The sequence below is a fragment of the Strix aluco genome, chromosome W (genome assembly GCF_031877795.1).
Source record: "Strix aluco isolate bStrAlu1 chromosome W, bStrAlu1.hap1, whole genome shotgun sequence".
NCBI lineage: Eukaryota > Metazoa > Chordata > Aves > Strigiformes > Strigidae > Strix > Strix aluco.
This window is the reverse complement of record NC_133970.1, coordinates 16,676,637-16,699,224: the sequence shown is the minus strand read 5'-3', so window position 1 is coordinate 16,699,224 and position 22,588 is coordinate 16,676,637. Positions and strand designations below refer to the sequence as shown.

The 22,588-nt window shown below is 44.6% G+C and overlaps 1 long non-coding RNA gene across 1 annotated transcript in view; it reads left to right on the top strand.

Annotated features, from left to right (window-relative positions):
- Positions 1-22,588, top strand: part of LOC141917666 (uncharacterized) — a 407,503-nt gene that overhangs the window by 89,841 nt on the left and 295,074 nt on the right. The gene's annotated exons all lie outside the window — the stretch shown is intronic.

Below are 22,588 nucleotides of genomic sequence, written 5' to 3'. Positions count from 1 at the left end.
GCTCCGAAAAATGTTGCTGTGGAGCAAAAAGCAAGGATATGACGCTAGCACTGCCACTGCATTTAGTGTGAGCAAATGGGAAGAATTGGGACAGAAATTGCTTGAGTGTGCCTCTCAGGGTAATAAGAATGCGACTGACCCCCTTACAGCCTGGAGGTTGCTAAAAGAGACTTTAAAGGACTTTAAGGTGGAGAAAGAAAGCTCAGGGGAAACCCCTCATAATCCAGGGGCGTCCACGGTCCAGGTCTCGGCAGCGAGAGGTCAAGATATGGACCTAGCGGGGGGAGCCTGTTCTAAACGTAGACCGCGGTTGAGGGCGAGGGGATTGTATGAGGACTCTGATGAGGAAGCACAAGATGAGTTGTTTCCTCCACAAAGACCAAATGAGCAGAAAGCCCCTCAGGCAGCCCCCCCTTTGCCTCCCGTCGTGGAGGCCTCTGCACCACCCCTCCCTCAGAACGCACCACCTCCCTCTGATGAAGAAAATGAAAAAAAAACCCCTGTGGTATCTACCAACCCCTTTTTGTATCTCACACCACTGAAGAGACTGGAGACGTCAGTCACATTGGGAAGGACTTCATTTTTCTGTTATTAAAGAACTACAGAAAAGCATTAATGAGGACGGACTTAAAAACTCATTTACAGCAGGTATACTGGAGGCAATCGCTCATGGCTGTACTCAGCATTCGCACCCCCCACCTGCAAGCCCGGAGTTGGCGGCGGTGGCCCCGGGCCTCCCCGAGCCCCCCCCCGCCGCGGAGTGACCGCCTGCGGCCAGTCAAGCTCTGCGCCCTGGCGTGTGTCCGTCCATCCCGCCCCCCCAACACCAAAAGCGGCAGTTTTTACAGAAGGTGCTGACACTGGTATGCGGCGTCCCTTGTTCATTCTAAAAAGACACTTTAAACCTTTCTGATGGTCAGTGCACTAAAGGCCTTGATTTTAAAACAAAGAAGGGGGAATTCTCTGGATACACCACTTAATCAACTGGCACTGGCTTTATATACTCTTAATGGTGTTTTGATGTTTGCAGTGTTTATCATTTTATGTTGTGTGAGTAATAAGTGTAAGGGGCCCCTTTGTATGATTGTTTTGCGTGTGTGAGATGCAGCCCAGCTGCAGCTGTGGAGTGTGGAGTTCTCTGTAATTTAGTCGATATCGATCAGGCGTGGATCTGTGCTAAATGATAAACGGCAAACAGCTCATGGTATATGATTTATGCTTTTGGCTTTGATTTATGACTTTTATGATTTAGCAATTGCTGTAATTTTCTTAAACAGAAATCATTTTGCTTTGATTAGTAAAATCTGTATTGTGTATTCAACTTTCTTTGTTTATCAATATTAAGAATTAAGAACTCAAGTGTTGAACCTTATTAGAAACTCCCTTGGTTTCCCCCTTGAGTGGTGGCCAGGCTCTGGGTGGAACCCAACAGGAGGATGAAATCAGATGTTTCTGCTCAAAGAAAATTGCCAGTTATTTTGGCCTGTTGATTTGGAGGCTGGACCTGCTTGCAGCGATGTTGGATGCCTCACCTACGGATGGACGCATCGCGTAGGATTTCCACCTTGCAGGGAAAGGTACTCCAAATCCTCGCTGCATCCAGGGTTCCCCAGCAATTGCGGATCTGAATATTAGTGCCCCATTAAGTAAGTGTGCTATTCTGTATCTTCCTTGTTTTGTAATACTTAGTCATATCCTTTAATTATTAGCAGTGGAACCAGACAAGGGCCAAAAGAACCATTTCTGCCATTTGTGGAGAAATTACAAGCAGCCATAGAGAAGCAGGTCTATGATGCCAATTTAAGATTGACATTAACAACACAGTTAGCTCGGGATAATGCTAATGAAGATTCTAGAAAGATAATTGAGGCATTGCCAGGGGATCCAACCCTGGAGGCCATGGTTACTGCTTGTGCTAAGTTTGGGTCAGTGGAACATAAGATGGCAGCCTTAGCTAGTGCTATGGCAGCTGTCCGAGTAAAAGAACAAAAATGTTATCACTGCGGTCACACAGGACATTTAAAAGCCAGCTGTCCTGAGAAGAAAGGGATAAAAACATCTGGTCCCATAGTAACGCCTTGTCACCGATGCAGAAAAATGGGACATTTCATGAAACAGTATAAATCTAAATACCATATTAATAGACAACTATTGTCGGGAAACGGGAAGTCGAGCACGAAGGGATGCGCGCCGACACAAGTATTCCCTTCAATGGCCCTGCAATTTCCATCAAGCCTATCCTCTGCAAACGACTCGCAGGACAAACCAGTGGGGCAGCAGGAATGGATGTATCCACCGCCGAGCAAGTAACTATATCATCGCATTCTTTGCAAAAGGTGCCCCTTGCGGCGCATGGACCAATTGGCAGAGGCCTGAGTGCATTGTTAATAGGACATTCAAGTGCTACCTTACAAGGTATCAATGTACATGTTGGTGTTATTGATGCTGATTATACTGGACAGATAAGTGCTATGGTTGCTACTCCAACGCCACCCTTGACAATTCCAAAAGGTACTCGTATTGCTCAGCTTGTCCCTTTTAAGAGTTGTGTTCCCAGGTCACATCCAACAGAGCGTGGAGATGGTGGATTTGGATCTACCGGCGTCCCTCAAGTCATGTGGACACAAAACATCTCAGACAAACGGCCTCAAATGACTTGCATCCTCGCAATGGATGGCGCCACCCCCTCACAGGTGAAGGTATCTGGGCTATTAGACACAGGGGCTGATGTTACCATAGTCTCCCAACTCCATTGGCCTCAGAGTTGGCCCGTTGTTACAATGGACACCGGGGTATTGGGGCTGGGAGGCGTGACCCAAAGCTTAATGGCGGCTAAACCTGTAACAATTTGGAATCCTGAAGGACAGGTTGCCACAGTATGACCATATGTTACTGCTGCTCCTCTGAATTTATGGGAAGAGATGTCCTGGGAGCATGGGGTGTGAGGATTACAACAGATTTTTAACAGGGGCCACTGTGCTTGAGGGTGTGCGACAACCTACCCTGGCTTTAATGTGGCTGACTGATACACCTATTTGGGTAAATCAGTGGCCCCTCAACCCAGACAAGTTAGATGCCCTCCAGAGCTTGGTAAAGGAACGACTACAGGCTGGTCATATTGAACCCTCTCACAGTCCCTGGAATACACCTGTGTTTGTAATAAAAAAGAAATCAGGGAAATGGCGATTGTTACATGATTTACGACAAATCAATGCCGTTATGGTTAGTATGGGTGCACTGCAACCAGGACTACCATCACCTACTGTGATCCCAGCAGGGTGGAATATCTTAATTGTGCATCTGAAAGACTGTTTGTTTTTTTTTTTTTTACCATTCCATTAGCAGAACAAGATAAAACCAAATTTGCTTTTTCGGTTCCTGTCATCAACCACACAGAGCCCATGAAACGCTATCAGTGGAAAGTGTTACCTCAAGGCATGAACAATTCTCCCACAATTTGTCAATGGTTTGTAGCTCAGGCACTCTCAGGGCTGCGAGAACAGTACCCTGATTCTTATTGTTATCGCTATATGGATGATATTCTTCTTGCAGTATCTGACCCGACCCAGTTGGATGACATGGAACGATCAGCATTATGTCATCTTAAACAATATGGGTTGGTTGTGGCTCCAGAAAAGGTTCAACATAAAAGTCCTTGGTTATACCTAGGTGCAAAAATATTGGACCAGACTGTAGCTCCACAGCCAGTAACGCTGAATAGGGAAGTAAAAAATCTCAATGACATCCAAAAGCTATTGGGAGCAATTAATTGGGTTAGGCCTATTTAGGATTGACATCTTCTCAATTGAGCCCCCTAATGGAATTATTGAAAGGGGATTCTGATATTTGTGCACCGAGACGGTTAACCAAGGAAGCACATCAGGTACTCCATGAGGTAGAAAAAGCAATACAGAACAAATATGTTTATCGCCTGGAACTAACAGAAGTTGTGCAAGTTTTTGTTTTAACAGATCACACAATTCCGTATGCATTACTTGGTCAATGGAATGAAACCTGGGCAGATCCTTTATGTGTGCTGGAATGGACGTTTTTACCCTATCGATTCAAAAAGACAGCACCTGGTATTTTTGAATTGGTGGCTCACTTGATAATTAAAACACGGACCCGTTGTCTTGAACTTGTGGGACGGGATCCAGCAACCATTGGTATTCCAATTCAAGCTGAATATTTTGAGTGGTGCCTAGCAAATAACATGGTACTGCAATCTGCATTGGCAGATTTTCAAGGACAAATAAAATATCACCTCCCCAGCCACCCAATGTTGAAACTGGTGCGCAAAATTTCAATTGGGAACAAACGGCTACATTCCAGGAAGCCAGTGGAGGGGTTAACTGTGTCTACAGATGGATCAGGAAAAACAGGAAAGGCAGCTGTAACGTGGCTTGTGAATGGTGAGTGGCACAATATTGTCACAGAACAGCAAGGGTCGCCTGTGGTGGTTTAGCCCCTGCCGGGGTCTGAGACCACGTGGCCGCTGCCCCTCCCCCACAAAGGGAGTGAAATACAAAGCCCCAAGACTGAAATAAGGAAAGGTTTAATACAACAGTGCAATAGCAACACAACCAACAACAACAATAACAATAACAGTAATAGTGATAGCAATGAACAGAGCAAAATAGCTACCAAATACAGCAGTGGGCAGCACGATGTACAAAACCACGAGTGCACCGCGCTCCGCGCCAGGAAAATGTGACCTGCCAGGATGTGACCACCGCATGGTATCTGAATAACCCGGCTAGAGCTCCCCCCCCACTGCTGGGGAAACTTAACCCTATCCTGGTTAAACCAGGACAGTCGCCGCAGATTGAAGAACTTAGAGCGGTAACCGAGGCCTTCCACAGATTTACAGAACCTTTTAATTTGGTTACAGATTCTGCTTATGTTGCAGGACTGGTTCAGCAGTTAGAAAAAGCAATCATCAAACAGGTGGATAATGAAAAATTGTTTAATTTGTTACGGTTCTTGTGGGAATTGTTCCAAAACCGTGAGAATCCCTATTATGTGTTGCACATTCGTAGTCACAGTACCCTACCAGGATTATTAGCAGAAGGCAATGCACGGGCTGACAGGCTTGTGTCTATAGCCGTGGTGCCAAATACTCTGCAACAAGCCCAATCATCACATCGATTTTTTCATCAAGGTGCCAGAGCATTACAGACAGTTTCATCTTACAGCTACAGAGGCAAGAGCCATTGTAGCATCATGTCCTGATTGTTGGGGACAGCAAGTGCCATATTCTTATGGGGTGAACCCCAGGGGGTTACAGGCATTGCAAATCTGGCAAACAGACATTACACACATTGCAGAATTTGGAAGGTTGAAGTATGTACATGTTTCCATTGATAGTTTTTCACATGCAATGTTTGCCTCCGCACATGCAGGGGAAAAAGCCAGAGATGCCATTCGACACTGGCAAAAGGCGTTTTCTGTTTTGGGTGTCCCTGAAACAGTAAAAACCGACAACGGCCCTGCATATGTCTCCAGACCGGTTCGGGAATTTCTACATGGATGGGGGATTCAACATATTACTGGCATCCCACATTCCCCTACGGGACAGGCAATTGTTGAACGTGCCCATGGTATCCTAAAATGCCTGCTTCAAAAACAAAAAGGGGGAATGGAAGGGGAGCCCCCAGAGGCCCGGTTGGCAAAGGCCATTTATGTATTAAACTTTTTAACCATGCCCGAGCAAGGGTTGGTCCCTCCCATTGGGAGACATTTTGCCTCTTTTTCTTCAACTCAGGAGGTACAGGGAACTGCCTTGGTGCGTGTTAAGGATTTACAGACGGGGCAATGGTCTCAGCCTTATAACCTAATCACCTGGGGCAGGGGTTATGCTTGTGTCTCCACAGAACACGGGCCGCGTTGGTACCCTGCCCGTTGTATTTGGCCTGTTATGGCTTGTTGACTGATGTTGATAGTGTTAGGCATGCTACATTACAAAATAGAGCCGCAATAGATTTTTTGTTATTAGCCCAAGGACATGGTTGTGAAGACATTGAGGGAATGTGTTGTATGAATTTGTCAGATCACTCGGAATCAATACATAAAAGTATCCAGCTTCTGAAAAAAGGAGTGAAGAAGTTACAGGCAAATGATGGATGGGATTGGTTGAATAACTTGCTTAAAGGATGGGGACTATCAGGGTGGTTGTTATCTTTGATAAAAACTGGGTTGTTGCTTTTGTTCGTCATTGTAGTTGTGTTATTAATGTTGCCATGTCTTGTGTCTCTGTTGCAAAGGGCCCTGCAGCGGACGGCACAGGCAATTTTTGTAGCACAAATACAAAAAGGGGGAATTATGGGAGACCTCAGCTGGTCCGAGGGATCAGAATGTAAGTTTGATATTGACCTTGAGCAGATAACCGTGTACCCTTAAGAGGCTTGAAAGTCCCGAGAAGAGCTGAGTAAACAAGAGTAAGGACCTACCAGACTGGAACTGCCTGACCACAAGGAAAGGAAGGTTATCGAGGTTGCAACAGAGAAGAGGTCATCCAATCATGAACTGTTAGTCTCTAATTAAACCAATTGTATATGGACACATACTCTTAATAAAGTTATAAAAAGGCTTGTTAGAACAATAAAGTAGCCATTTTGCACAATTCGGTGTTTGTCATGTCCGTCTCAACAGCGACAGGGTACAAGTCAGAAAACGATGCCCAATCCTCTTTCACACCCAGAACTGTTGATCCACCCATGGGGGCCCTCCGTGAGCAGATGAAGGGTCCTGTTGAGGTTTGAGAAGAGGTGCCGTAGGCTGAGTTGTCCCTAGATCCTTAGTTTCAGAACTATTCAGCCCTCTCTGTGTATATATTTGCTAGGGCTGTCTCAAGTGTCCGGTTCCCTGCACTCCCTTGGTGGCCGCACTCTCCAAGGTCACCCCGTTTCGGCAGTTTCTTATCTTTCTCCCAAGGCCTGTTTCTCATCAAAGCCTTTCTGCTTCTCAGGGGCTGTGCAGAGCTAACAGGCCAATGTCGACTTGCCTCTCTCCCACAGGCCTGCCACCTGGAACCCCAATGAAGTGATTAGTGGTGCTTGAGAACCTATTTATAATTTGAATCGCACTATTCGATTACAAGCTGTTTTAGAAATTATCACCAATGAGACCACTCATGCCTTGGAGCTATTAGCAGACCAGGCCACGCAAATGCGAACTGCAATATTCCAACATCGTATGGTTCTCAATCACCTGTTAGCTGAAGAAGGGGGTGTTTGTGGTAAATTAAATGATTCAAACTATTGTTTAAAAATTGATGACAATGGTCAGGTGGTCAAAATAAATGCACGTGTTCTTTTCTCACTTACCTTTGACCTCTTTTACTAACAAATGGCCACCACTCCAGTCACGGGGTGGTATGACAACCCACTACCTTATTGATGATAAGCATAGCGGTGAGCTACCCATGAAGGCGAAATGAAAGTACCCAGCTCTAAACTACACATATGCTCTGGGCTGGGGGCATGGAAATACATTTTCCTGCTGCGCAGGCAGACCTCAGCTCCAGCGAGCCAGACCACCATCTTCAGCTCCACAACTGATAACAACAACCAGAATGTATACCCTTTTGATACTTAATTCTGTGGTGGTTACTCTGGTAGCTCTTGTTATGCTTTCCCTTGTGATATGCATGTGTTGGTCTTGTAAGTGTCCATTTAAAACATTTCGTAGTTGTACTTGTTTTTGTGGACAACCACCTTCTCCCCCAAATCCCCAAGGGCCGAGAGCATGTCCTTAGGCCCAGCCTGGGACACATTTTGGTTAAACATGTCAGGTTAAAATATTGTTAATTGATACTGTTATTGTTACATGTTTGGTAAGAATATTGTTAACCATTGTTAGTGTTAATATTGTTTTATTTGTTACATGTTTGGCTTTATTACTGTTTTTGCCATGTATTATTCTCTGCTTTATTCAATTAATTCAACGCGTTGTGACCAATATGCAATTTATAGCCTGTATTTTAAGTATCATTCTAGGGACATTGATATGTTGCATGTTACAGTGTTTTATGTGGATATGCAAGTATGCTAACAACCATTATGAGGATTGGAAAAGGTATCAGCTACGCCAAAAGGTGGAGAGTGGCGCATACTTTGCCAAAACCCTTAAAGGGAATGGCATGATATAGCTAAAGAATTTGCAAAGGTGAAAGAAAAGGGGGGAATTGAGTCAGGAATGTAGAGTTTGTTCTTTTCCTTGGTAGCATTATTCATTGTAGCTTACCAGGTAGTTAGGGGATTAGCTATGATAAGAAAGTAGCAGGTAGCCTTGGGGTATGAAGTAAAGAGATAACAAGAACAGCAGGGAGGAACTCTCTTATCTTTTGAAACAACTGTGAGGCAACCATCTGGTTGAGACCAGCTTATATGGTGAGGAAGACTGTGAGCCTTCCTCTGGAAGACCCCCAAAGACGACCACCAGACAGCAATACACAGGCGCCGGAAGGAGGAGACTTATGATAATGAGTTCCAAGAAGTGATTACAATGATCACACCTATTCCCCGAACTAACTGTAATAACCCTACCTTTCCTAATGAATATGTATGTTTTGGTGTAATAAATGTTTGGCTACTTGCTAAGATGGTGCGTGTGTGCTTTGGAGGAGCGATGCCCTATGCACCCGGCACCGTAATAAACATACCTGCTTTATAACTCTTCGAGAGTTGTAGAGTTTGTTTCCGTGCATCAAAAGAAAAATAGAAAAATATACAGTTCTTACTACATGCCTGGCCTTTGGAAAAGAAAACTATGTTTGTTTACACAGAATCAAAGCACAGGAAATCATATGTGTGTAAATATAGTAATTATCACCACTGTGGAAATATCAAGCTTGTCAAGCCACATAATTGTAGAAGATGAACAGATGATCTTTTAATATTTAACTCAAAAAAAAAAAAACAACCCAAACCAACCTATTCCACACAAGGTAGTCTCTACATATGGGATATTAATTTGAAAAACCATAGCTATTCTTTTCAAGACTTTTACTAACTTTTCATATTAGACTAGTAATGGCAGTTCAGGTGTTTGTAATCCCCATCTGCCTTGCTTTCTTATAGGTCAATGCCTGGTACACAAAGAATGCTAAGGTTTTAGGAGCATCACATTCAAATCAGCAATTCTTTATGCATTTTTAATCAAGTCCTTCAGCCTTGAAATAAGTCAAAATTACTAAAAGAAAGATGTTTTTCTGCTGAACCTTAATGAGTTAACCTCTCCCACCTGCAGTGTTTCATCCAAAGCAAGCACCAAGTTTATTTTTATAGATGAATTCCCAAATAACAGCTCAGTGAGGGAAGGGAGTATTTGCCAGAACTGGAGATTTCATCTTATGTTTTTCTGTATTGATGGGTTTCTTTTAACAATTTTTCTGGTAGCTCAGTTTAATGGCTGTCTAAGCGTTTTGGTAAATTACCCTTACTATATTTTATTCTGTTTAAAAAGAAGAAAGAAAATACTAAGAAAATATGCTGGCTTTAGAAAAGTGGTGAAGGAGCCTTAATTTTCCAATGTACATTTCTTCTGTTACCTTCTGAGTGAGTAATCTGTCCACTTGTTACCAAAAAACTCAGAATAAAACTTATCAACACCAATTTGCTGTAGATAAGCAGACACTCCTTTATTGACGGCCGGGTGCGCAGGTGAATCCTTTCACCAACAACGCACACCCTGCACCAAAATCATACATCTTATATAGAACTTATTCATACATATTCATTAAGTATTCATGCATAAACATAACAATTCCTGGAAATCATTATCATACTCTCCTCCTATTTCCGATTCTGCGCAGTAGAGTCCAGAAACACCTGGAAATGGGTCTGGGGTGTAATGTGAGTCGGTGGTCAATGAGTCGGTGGTCACGATCTCCCCCTGCCGGAATTACCTACTGCCTGAGGACACTGTTTCTTGGCTTAAACTTACATGTTGCTTCAGCCGATTTCCCCATTTTCCCATTAATTTGGATTCTGACATCTCTCTGCATTCTTTCAGGTTATTAAATACCTTATAAGTAAAATTATCTTGAATCTTAAGCCTGTTATCTATAGTTCTAAATGTTCCTACTAGGTGATTCTGACCAACTCTTTCGGCCTTGGTACAGGGCTGTACAGAGGAGTTCGTAGTAGCCTCGGTTCCTGTATAGAGTGCAAATGCAGCATATGATTTCTACTAAATATCTCCTATAATTCTATATTCCTATTAAAATTAAACAAATTAATACTAATCTATATTAAATCAATAACATCAAATCAGTAACATACTCAAGGGTTATCATTTACTTTCTGAGCTTTTTATAATGGGTTTGTTCCCTCATCAGACACTTTCCTCTGTAGCTGCCTTAAAAGGATTTAAATTCTTCTAGTTACAGCCTGATTGCCTCATTTCATATCACACATGTCTTTGGCTGAGAAGAATGTTGAAGTATTAGATGTTTCTTCAAAGAGGAATTTTAGCATGCAGATTTGAACAGGGATGATGAAAAATACAACCTCGTGTTTCTGATCACATAGCAATTATTAACTGCAGTTGCTGAGTCTGCTTATTACAAATAGTAGAGCTGGTAGGAAACGCATTTTGGGGCAGGCAGAATGAGGGACAGCTCTTTAAGATAAAGTTTTAGTAGTCAGTGCTTACTAGTTTAGAAGGTGGGTGAAGAAATTGGCTGAGTAAGGGAAGGTTAACCTATAATATAGACACTAATTTTATTAAAGTGTTAGGAAAGTATAAGGGATATTGCTAGGCAGTATTTTTGCTTATTGTCGTGGGTTGAACTTGGCTGGACACCAGGTGCGCACCAAAGCTGCTCTATCACTCCCCCTCCTCAACTGGACAGGGGAGAGAAAATATAATGAAAGGCTCATGGGTGGAGATAAGGACAGGGAGAGATCATTCACCAATTACTATAATGGGAAAAACATACTCAACTTGGGGAAATTAGTTTAATTTATTGCCAGTCAAATCAGAGTAGGATAATAAGAAATAAAACAAATCTTAAAACACCTTCTCCCCACCCCTCCCTTCTTCCTGGGCTTAACTTTACTCCCAACTTCTCCACCTCCTCCCCCCCAAGCAGTGCAGGGGGATGGGGAATGGGGGTTGCGGTCAGTTCATCACACATTTCTGCCGTTCCTTCCTTCTCAGGGGAGAACTCCTTACACTCTTCCCCTGCTCCAGTGTGGGGTCCCTGCCATGGGAGACAGTTCTCCATGAATTTCTCCAGCGTGACTCCTTCCCATGGGCTACAGTTCTTCACAAACTACTCCAGCGTGGTTCCCTTCCATGGGGTGCAGTCCTTCAGGAACAGACTGCTCCAGCGTGGGTCCCCCAAGGGGTCACAAGTTCTGCCAGAAAACCTGATCCACTGTGTGTTCCTCTCTCATGGGGCCACAGGTGCTGCCAGGAGCCTGCTCCAGCATGAGTCCTTTCCATGGGGTCACAGGTCCTTCGGGGCACAGCCACCTGCTCTGGTGTAGAGTCCTCCACAGGCTGCAGGTGGCTATCTGCTCCACTGTGGACCTCCATGGGCTGCAGGGGCACAGCCTGCCTCACCATGGTCTTCACCACAGGCTGCAGGGGAATCTCTGCTCTGGTGCTTGGAGCACCTCCTCCTCTCCTTCTTCACTGACCTTGATGTCTGCAGAGTTGTTTCTCTCACATATTCTCACTCCTCTCTCTGGATGCAATTGCTCTCCTGCAGTTTTTTTTCCCCTTTCTTAAATATGTTATCACAGAGGTGTTACCACTGTTGCTGATGGGCTCAGCCCTGGCCAGCGGTGGGTCCATCTTGGAGCCGGCTGGAACTGGCTCTATTAGACATGGGGGAAGCTTCTGGCATCTTCTCACAGAAGCCACCCGGCACACACCCCACACACCCCTCCCCATACCTTGCCATGTAAACTCAATACAAGCTGCAGTAAGCTTTAGATGATAAATTACTTTTTCTTCTCATTTGTTTTATGAACAAAAATATCTTTGTTGAAGTCTTACTGCCTAGGATGACTGCTGGTACTGTGGGATAAGGGAACCCTGTGCTTTTGTGAGGACTGTGGGAGATCCCAAGCAGGGATGTTTTGTATAGGTGTGGTTTCTGGAAAGCAAATACTTCTAAAATGATCACTTTTGAATTAATCCAGAAGAGAGTGTTTTATGAGTCTTGATTAGTTTAGACAATTAGAAAAGTGCACATCATAGCAAGGACAAAGTACACAAATGAGATGTAAGTATTTAAGGATTTAAGTTTTGCTTTGTTCAGACCTTTGAGAAGCATCTGCTGCTCAGAGGGAAAGTGGAACAGGGTCATGGGGAACAGATGCAAATTCAGTCACTTTGAACGGGAGGTTACTGCACTGACTGTAATATACTGCTTTTAAGAGCAATCTGATGGACTACTGGTTCCTAGAAACCTCAAATAAATGGGCCCTGTATGGGTGGGGCTTTACCTGACATGTACAATACGCACATGGAAACTATTGCACAGTTTATTTGTGGATGTGTGTCAGCTGTGGTGCCTTGAGGACAAGATAGATGATGTGCACGTGGCTTTCGCTGGATGACAGCTATGTTGCTCTTCACGTGTGTGATTGTGGTGGTGCACCCAGGGCCCAAGTGAATCTAAAACTTGTTGCAAGGTTAGACAAGTCCTAGGTCTTGCTGTGAACTCTGCACATGTGCACTATTGTCACCAAAAATGCGATAAAAGAACTTATCGACACATTTGATGTAGGTAAGCAGACACTACTTTATTAACGTCCAGGTGCATAGGGGAGTTGTCTCACCAACAACGCACACTTAACTCGTGTAACATGCTGATTATAGAGGATACAGTAATATATATTAATCAAGTTACCACACATAAGCATGCTAATCCCTGTTCTGGGAGAAAGGCAAGTCAACATCGGCCTGTCAGCCCTGCACAGACCCTGAGAAGCAGCAAGGCTTTGATGAGAAACAGGCCTTGGAAGAAAGATAAGAAACTGCTGAGTTGTGCCAAGGTGGCAGGGAAAAACAACGGCCAGCTGCAACACTGAGCTGTGGAAAAGTACTGAACTGTGAGAAGTTACCGCCGCGTGAACAGCGCGTGAACAAGAAGGTGATTGGTCTGCACAGCGCGTGTTAGAGTGGTCTGATGCTGATAGGAGAAAAGGTTGATAGCTGTCTAATTGCTGATTTGCTAATTATGAAGTAAGAGCTTTAACGAGAGCATAAGTATGTATTGTTGTAAGAAGAGGAAGAAGGAAGAATAAAGAAAAAAGATGGCCCTTGCCCTGCAGAAAGAAAAAAGAACACTCTAACTCGTTATTTTGGCCGCTACACCCTGTAACTCATTTTCATATTCCCACCTCTTTCTGGTCATGCGCACTTGAGTCCTGAAATGAGTCCCGGGGCTGCTTTTGTGACCACCACAGACTACTGACCTAAAAGAAAGACCCTCCAATGCCCTTGACTCAAGGACTTTGGCTCACATTGCAATTTCAACATGCTTCGAGGCCCTTTCACAATACAGCTTTTAAAACACCTGGTCTACAGGGCAATAAATCATCCTTACCAAACAGTCTAACGATGGTACCTCATCTATAAGAGTAACTGGTTGCATGGTTACCTTAAACTAAATACAACATCTCTATGACTACTTAAAACATTACACCACTATCTTTTATAAAAAATGATATTGTGGCAATTAACGCACGGACTCCCGATGAAATCCAGAAAGAAAGAGAGAGTTTATTGTTAAAACAGTACATACTTATGCTCTCGGACACTGTCAGTAAAGCTCTTACTTCATAGTTAACAAATCAGCAATTAGACAGCTATCCCAGCATCAGACCACTCTAACACGCGCTGTGCAGACCAATCACCCTCTTGTTCACGCGCTGTTCTCGTGGTAGCAACTTCTCACAGTTCAGTACTTTTCCACAGTTCAGTGTCGCAGCTGTCCGTTGTTTTTCCCTGCCACCTTGGCACAAGTCAGCAGTTTCTTATCTTTCTCCCAAGGCCTGTTTCTCATCAAAGCCTAGCACTTTCTCACAGGCTGTGAAAGACTGACAGGCCAATGCCTCCCACATCTCCCCCTTCTTTGTTTTATAGCTGCACCTGCGAGACTTGTTTCAAAGCTTTATCAATTAAGGTTTAGACAAACTTCAAAAAACACAGTATACATAAAATAATTCCACAAGAGGCTAAAAGCAATACAGCAGTTACAGTTACTAGTTGAAAAGAGTAGGCTGGTTTCACTACCAATAATTAAAGGATATGACTAAATACTACAAAATAAACAGTAAGGAAGATACAGAATAGCACACTTACTTAATGGGGTACTAACATTCAGATCCGCAATTGCTGGGGAACCCTGGATGCAGCGAGAATTTAGAGTGCCCTTCCTCGCAAACCGGAAATCCTACGCGATGCGTCCATCCGTAGGTGAGGCATCCAACATCGCTGCAAGCAGGTCCAGCCTCTAAATCAACAGGCCAAAATAACTGGCACTTTTCTTTGAGCGGAAACATCTGATTTCATCCTCCTGTTGGGTTCCACCCAGAGCCTGGCCACCACTCAAGGGGGAAAACCGAGGGAGTTTCTAATAAGGTTAAACACTTGAGTTCTTCATTCTTGATATTGCTAAACAAAGAAAGTTGAATACACACATTCTTATAGCATTTCATCCTTATTAATAACTACATTTTGTCTAAGCTACATCTTTCACTAGTGACTAGCAAGCCTATATATTTCATCAAGGAGTTGCAATTACTGTTAGCATTTTCTCTTAAAAGAGTTGGCAACTGTAGTGTGATTAAGGACAGAGATAGTGTATTTTGTCCTATTGCAGCAGCAAGCATTACCCATACATTCTGCTTAAATGATCAGTCGAAGAGACCGCGAACTGTCGGCACAGGGGCATCCACAGCACCCACAGCCGGCTCCTGAGTGTCCACCAAAAGCTGCCTCTCACGCCTCAGGTGTGGTTGCACACACCTTGCTGGTAACCACCGGGGACCGTGACCTGTGGAGACACAAGCATAACCTCTTCCCCAGGTTATTAAAGGATATGGTCCTTCTCAGTTACCACTTTCCAGGTTTTTTGCTAACACTTGAGCCTTGCCCTGGACTTCTTGTTGATCTGGTATCTGCGACGAGAAGTGATGCAATATTGGTGGCACCTGTGAGGCAGGGGAAATGTTTAAAAAGTTCATGGCATATAATGCCTTATTTAGCCTTTCGTGAGGTGTAGATTGATACCCTCCATCTCCCCCTTTTTGTTGTTGTAATAGACGCTTTAGCGTGCCATGCGTACGCTCCACAATGGCCTGTCCGGTCGGTGAGTGGGGAATGCCGGTCAGATGCTTGACTCCCCACTGTATGGCAGGATGCAAACACTGCTCCAGAAAAGGTATCAACAGACACAGGTACATATTTTAACGTTCCAAATGCAGCGAAGTGAGTGACGTCAGATTGCCATAATTCTGAGGAGGTGAGTCCCCGAGGGTTGACACCACTGGCTGTTGAAGAGAGGGAGTCCTCTGGTATTCAGGGCAAGTCGCGATGATGTCTTTAGCCTGACGCCTTCATAAAGAAAACTGTCCTTGTATTGCCCTGGCGTTTTGGTGGAAAAATGCATGTGAAAGCCGAGCTTGCTCGAAGACATTTGTATTAGCCACTGTAACATGTGCATAGTAACCGGAACAATGATACACACAGGTTCCTGACCAGCAAGTAATAGTAGGCACTGCCTACCTTTCATGATCAGTTTGGCAAACATTTCTGGACGCATAGTGACCCTCTTGTGCATTTGGTGTGACAAAACAAAAAACAAAACAAAACAAAGCAAAAAATCCATTCAATAGTAACAAGAGGGTCACTAAGTGTTTCATCCCACTGAAACAGCAGAGCATACGGCTGCCCTGGAGGGTTAAATAATACCAGTTGATACGGATGGCCGGGCACACATCACGATGCTTGTCTTTCTGAGATGGCGTTAGCTACACGGTGGAGATCTTGTTTCGCTTTCTCTGTAAGTACTCTGGGTGATGTCAGTGAGGGATCTCCTCGCAAAATATCAAACAAGCTATGCAGATCATCATTAGTTAGGCCCAACAATGGCTGTATCCAATTTATAGCTCCAAACAGTTTCTGTAAATCATTTAAAGTCTTAACATCAGTTTTAAGTTTAAGGTGTTGGGGGACAATGGTCTGTTCACAAATTCTCCACCCCAGGTACTGCCATGGTGATGATCTCTGTACCTTGTCAGGTGCTATTTGCAACCCCACTTGAGATATTGAGTCTTTGGTTAAAGCAAGAGCCTTTTCCATGATCTCCTGTGTTTCTGCTGCTATAAGGATGTCATCCATATAATGATATATAACAGTCTGGGGGACCTGCATTCTAACAGGGCTCAAAGCCTTTGCAACAAACCACTGACACATCGTGGGACTATTTTTCATGCCTTGTGGCAAAACAACCCAGTGGTACCATCTTGCAGGTTCACTAACATTAATACTGGGAACAGAGAAGGCAAATTTAGGTGCATCATCCGGATGCAAGGGAATGGTAAAAAAAATCAGTCCTTTAGATCAATTATTACAAGATGCCAGTTTCGGGGAATCATTGTTGGGGAGGGCATTCCTGGCTGTAACGTACCCATATCCTCACAACTGTTCCATTGGCAAGGGCCACTGACCCACCCACACAGGTGATTCTGTTTTCCAGGTTAGTTTCAGGGTGGGTTTAGGGGTGGGTTGTGCTGCAGTGGCGATTAAGACAAATTTGATCCAATCTGAGTTCCCCATTGAGCCATACAGTCACGACCCCATGATGTAATAGGGGTTTCCGATATAAATGGACAAATAGTTGCTACCCAGTTTACTGGGCCCCTTACATGAATGAGATCTTTGCTTTGAAATGTTACAGCAATTCAAGACAACAATTAACACAGAATTACTGCCTCCCGCTAGAGGAGATATCTCACCTATGACACTTCAAACACTGAGCCCAAACAAACAGGCAGCACCAGTGACCCAGCGGGCGGGCACTAGGGCGCTCTGTCCTAAGGAATGTTCACTGGTCCTGCACTACCCCCCCACTGGTACAGAGTCTGCCCTGCGCTTCGTTCCTCTCCGGCCGCTTCCCTCGCGGGATAACGGAACTGCGGGTCAGAGAACTCCGCACTCCGCAGCTGCAGCTGGGCTGCACCTCACACCCGCAGAACAGTCACACACCCACACAAAGGGGCCCCTTACACTTATTACTCACACAACACCAAATGACAAATACTACAAACATCAAAACACCATTAAGAGTATATAAAGCCATTGCTTGTTGATTATGTGGTGTTGGCAGACAAGGGGCGCTGCATCATAGTGTCAGCAGCTTCTGTAAAAACTGCCGCTTTTGGCGTTGGGGGGGCGGGCGGGGCCAAGAGCGGGGTGCCAGGCTCGGGCGCAGGCGGTCGCCCCGCGGCGGGGGGGGCTCGGGGAGGCCCCGGGCCACTGCCACCAACTCCGCGCTTGCAGGTGGGGGGGCGCGAAAGCTGAGTACAGAGATCCACACACTCGGTGTCCAGATAGAATACTGTGCCGGCATTAGTACCGATTTTATAAGTGCCAGCCAATCCCATGGGACCAATTGATACCCATGAGCGATTGCCTCCAGTATACCTGTTGTAAATGAGTTTTGAAGCCCGTCCTCATTAATGCTTTTCTGTAGTTCTTTAATAACAGAAAAATGCAGTCCTTCCCAATGTGACTGACGTCCTGGCTCATAGATTACAGGAGCAACAATCTTTCTCGCCATGTCCATATCCCCTTGCGCCAAGGCTTCTTGACTCACTTTTACCCACGGATCATCCCCAGCTAAGGGAGGACACAGGCCAGAGTCTCTTTTAGGATTTACAGTATCACGGTCTAAAAGATTATCACAGTCTAGAGACCCAGCACATAAATCTTGCTCCTGAGGTTCAAAATATGCATCCTTGCCCTCTGGGTCCTCATTCTCTGTGTTAACAGCCTGGCCACGTTCATTATTTTGTCTTTTTATTATCTCAAAAAGAGTTCTCCATGCGTGCAAGAGTTCTGCCGCAACCTCATTCCCTCGGGTTGCACAGTCCCACAGTCTTACTCCTGCTTTATCCCCTATCAGAACAGTGAATATAGTAACCGCGGCTGCTACCCAGTTTAAAATTCTCTTCAAGGCATGCAGATTAATATGCACCGTATATTTAGCTAACAGTCTTTCCATCAGTGCAAGCACTGACCTTTCTTCCAAGGATATTAATCTACCCATCGCTTCCCCACAGCTCACCTTGCTCATCAACGATGATTGATGCCAGCTTCTGCTTCCTTTCAGCAGCTACTTAAGTTCTGTGGGGTTTGCCACCGGAGTGATCCAAGTTGGTTACACTTATTTCCCGCACACACGGGGCACCATTTGTGGCAACTGACGCACGGACTCCCGATGAAATCCAGAAAGAAATAGAGAGTTTATTGTTACAACGATACATACTTATGCTCTCGGATGCTGTCGGTAAAGCTCTTACTTCATAGTTAACAAATCAGCAATTAGACAGCTATCCCAGCATAAGACCACTCTAACACGCGCTGTGCAGACCAATCACCTTCTTGTTCACATGCTGTTCTCGTGGCAGTAACTTCTCGCAGTTCAGTACTTTTCCACAGTTCAGTGTTGCAGCTGGCCGTTGTTTTTCCCTGCCACCTTGGCATAGCTCAACAGCCTCTTATCTTTCTTCCAAGGCCTGTTTTTCATCAAAGCCTAGCACTTTCTCACAGGCTGTGCAAGGCTGGCAGGCCAATGCTTCCCACATGATATTTCTGTGAGATTCTATTTAATTGATTAGTCCTAATCATTCCTTATCAAAATCACCAAAAACCATCAACTCAAATTAATAACAAATCAGTAACAATCAATAACATTTTCCCCCTTTGAAAGTTTTGAAAATCATTTCAATACTTTCACATCAGAGTCTATTTTGTTTCTGTCTCACTGTATGCTGGTGGGAGTCTTGGGATTTCTCTTATGATCATGTGATTGAACCCAATTTTGCTGGTAATTTGTTTCTTTAAGCAGGAATAAATCAACATTATCATCAAGAAAACAACTAGTAAGATAAATAATATGCCAATCAATAACCTCATCTATGAATTTAAATTTCAACCCAATTCACTAAAAATTTTGTCTATTCAATCTTTTGACATATCTTCTTGGATGTTTTTTTTTAGTATCTTCTTTAGTTTTTCTTAGTAGTTCTAGGTCATGTTTTACGTCTTGTGTCACATTTGGGATATGTATGCAGCAGTGATCTACTCTGTTTTTAAGGTATCCACACACTCCATGCTCTTTAAGCAGGAGCATGTCTAGTGTCATTCTGTTTTGCAAAGTCATTCTTGAGGTTGCCTGCAATTGAAAATTTAATTCCTTGAATCTTTTCCTTGTGACATTAGCCAGTTTTTCTACCTGCCCAGTCAGTCAATACAGCCATTCCCTGTTTCTATATGATGCTATGGGATTCAAAAGGGATTCTAGAGTCCAATTAATTTTTATTCCCATTGAAGGTTCATTCCATGTGTCATCTATTTCTGATCTAACCCACTTTAATTTTAAATTTTCTAAGGACCCCATAAAGGGAGATTTCTTCTAAATTGGGCACAACGTTGGCATACCTAAAGTAATTTGGTTTACTTTTCCATCTAAGGGCAAATGCGTTGTCCAGGTTCCGTCACTCATTGCCCAAACCAAATGTCCTGGGCTCTGAATTGCAGATCTTCTACAGCTAAATATTGTTCCTTTTCTGGGTATATATGTTTTGGTCAAATTAAGGCTGTTTTTAAGACTTTGGCAAAAACACTTATATTTTAAGGCAGCAGCCAAAGCAGGAATTCTCTCAATTATAAGGTCTACATTGTTGTACTTATATACTTCTTTATATTTTTACCAAGACACTTAATTTTCCTTTTCTCTCAATGTGCTTCTTTTATCATTTACTGATGGAAAGGCTGCAAAAGTTGTCCCATCCCAAGTAAAACATCAAGGAGTTCTAGAAATATTGAAACTGAAAATATAGTCATGGACTATATAGAATCTTATTGTACTTCCTCCTCTTGTGTAGTTTAATTGGTTTTGTCACACATCTATTCCGTGATGTTTCTACTTACATTGTTTCTAATTTGTTCATCATAAGAACACCACCCAACAGTTCAATATTTTTCTATTTTTGTGAAAACGCAATTTAACAATTTTTTATAATCTGCTTTATTTCCTGGGGACTTCTACTGTTTCTTGATAATTTTTACTTGTTGTCCTGGTTTAACCAGGATAGGGTTAAGTTTCCCCAGCAGTGGGGGGGAGCTCTAGCCGGGTTATTCAGATACCATGCTGACGTCACATCCTGGCAGGTCACATTTTTCCTGGTGCGGGAGCGCGGTGCACTCGTGGTTTTGTACATCGTGCTTCAAACTGCTGTATTTGGTAGCTATTTTGCTCTCTTAATTGCTATCATTATTACTGTTATTGTTGTTGTTTGTTGTGTTGCTATTGCACTGTTGTATTAAACCTTTCCTTATTTCAGTCTTGGGGCTTTGTATTTCACTCCCTTTGTGGGGGAGGGGCAGCGGCCGCGTGGTCTCAGACCCCGGCAGGGGCTAAACCACCACAACTTTGGCGCCCAACGTGGGGCTGGAGAAGACTGAAATAAGGATAAAAGGAGAAGTGTGTTACAGCAATCTGTTAGGTGTAATTTTTTTTTCTGTTTTTACTTGTACTGTTTGATAAGAAATGTTTGCAATGCTGGGCAATTTGCTTGCGTGGTGGGGCTGGATTAATCCTCATGTCCACTCTGTGCTCCTAGTGCTGGTGTTTGTTCTCAGTGGAAAATGTATCAAGGGTCTTGTTCTGCTCTACTGGTTACTGTCTGCTTATAATGGGCTCGTTTCGCTGCTTGTGGGGGTGAACCGGTACCTGTTTGCTGCCTGGTCTTTTGTTTGGGGTCTCACCCCCTCTGTGGGTGAGCCAGGGGAAGAGATTCTCTCGGTTTTTGAGAGTTTCAGCTATCCCTGGAGCCTCCTGGCCACTGTGTTCGCGGCACAATGCTTTCTAAATGTCTGCCAGATCTTGTTTTGGGCCATGCGGTATTTCTCCAACAATAGCACCACCCGGAAACCTGCCCCGGGGGCAGATAGTTATAAATGGCAAGGTGTGTGGGAGAAGATGGGCAAGTACCTGAGTGAGTGGTCACCCCCAACGTTCTGGGATTTTACTCCCGAACAAGTGCAGAGTCCCGATAAACTGGTGGAGTGTTTGGAAAAGGTGTGCTGCCAGTCAGACAAACCCTGGGAGATGCAGCTCGCTGCGACGTGCTGGGGGCTTGCCCATGCTTACCGCATCGCCCTTAACACTGATCACTGCCCTCAAGGGGGCGAAAGAGCTGCAGGGTCTGAAAGTGAGCCTGCTGGTACAGCAGCTGGGCCAGGGGGACAGGCAGTGCCAGTACTGGTCGCCTCCACCAGCACAGCAGCTGAGCCGGAGGGACAAGCAGTACCAATATCAGTTGCCCCGATACGGAAAACCAAATATACCAAAAAATCCCCTCGCAGTGCACAGAGTGATAATGAACCAGGCCCATCACGAGAGCAGGAGGAAGAGCCGGAGGTAACCATCCAATCTCTATCCCTGAGTGAGTTGCGAGATATGCGGAAGGATTTCAGCCGCATTGCAGGCGAGTAAATTTGCACCTGGTTGCTCCGGTGCTGGTATAGTGGAGCTGCTGGTTTGGAATTGGAGGGGAGAGAGGCCAAGCAGGTGGGACCTTTAGCCAAGCAGGCTGGTATTGACAAGGCAATAGGGAAACAGGCTCAAACCCTCAGCCTTTGGAAGCGACTCCTGCTCACTGTGAGGGAGAGGTACCCCTACAAGGATGATGCTCTATGTCGGTTAGGCAAGTGGACCGACATGGAGAAAGGCATCCAAAACCTCAGGGAAATGGCTGTGTTTGACATGGTCTATGGTGATCTGAATGATGAGCAGTCACCATTGGATGCAGATCAGGCCCCTTGCACACAGCTGATGTGGCGGAAGTTCCTGCAAAGTGGACCAGAGGCACATTCCAAAGCATTAGCAGTAGCGTCCTGGTGGCGAGACACTCAGACAGTGGATGAAGTGACCATGCAGCTCCGGCACTATGAGGGAAGTCTCCCTTCCTCCCAACATGCTTTGGTTTCAGCCGTAGAGGAACTGTCTCAGAGGCTCCAGAAAATGGAACAGGACATGTCCTACGTTCCACCTGCACGGGCCGATGTCTCAGCCATTAGAAGCAGGCGCTTCCCCACCCAAGAGAAGGGCAGTAGAAGGTACACACCACGGGGTACCCTGTGATTCTTCCTCCGCGACAATGGGGAGAACATGAGAAGGTGGCATGGGCAGCCCACTTCTGCCCTAGCTGCACGAGTACAGCAACTGAAAGGGAAGACCACCATGAAAGGGGAGTCTTCCAAGAGAGATGCAGCTCCAGTGTCCAGTCAGAAATCCCCCAGACAGAACAGAATGGCCGACAGTATGCTTGACCCT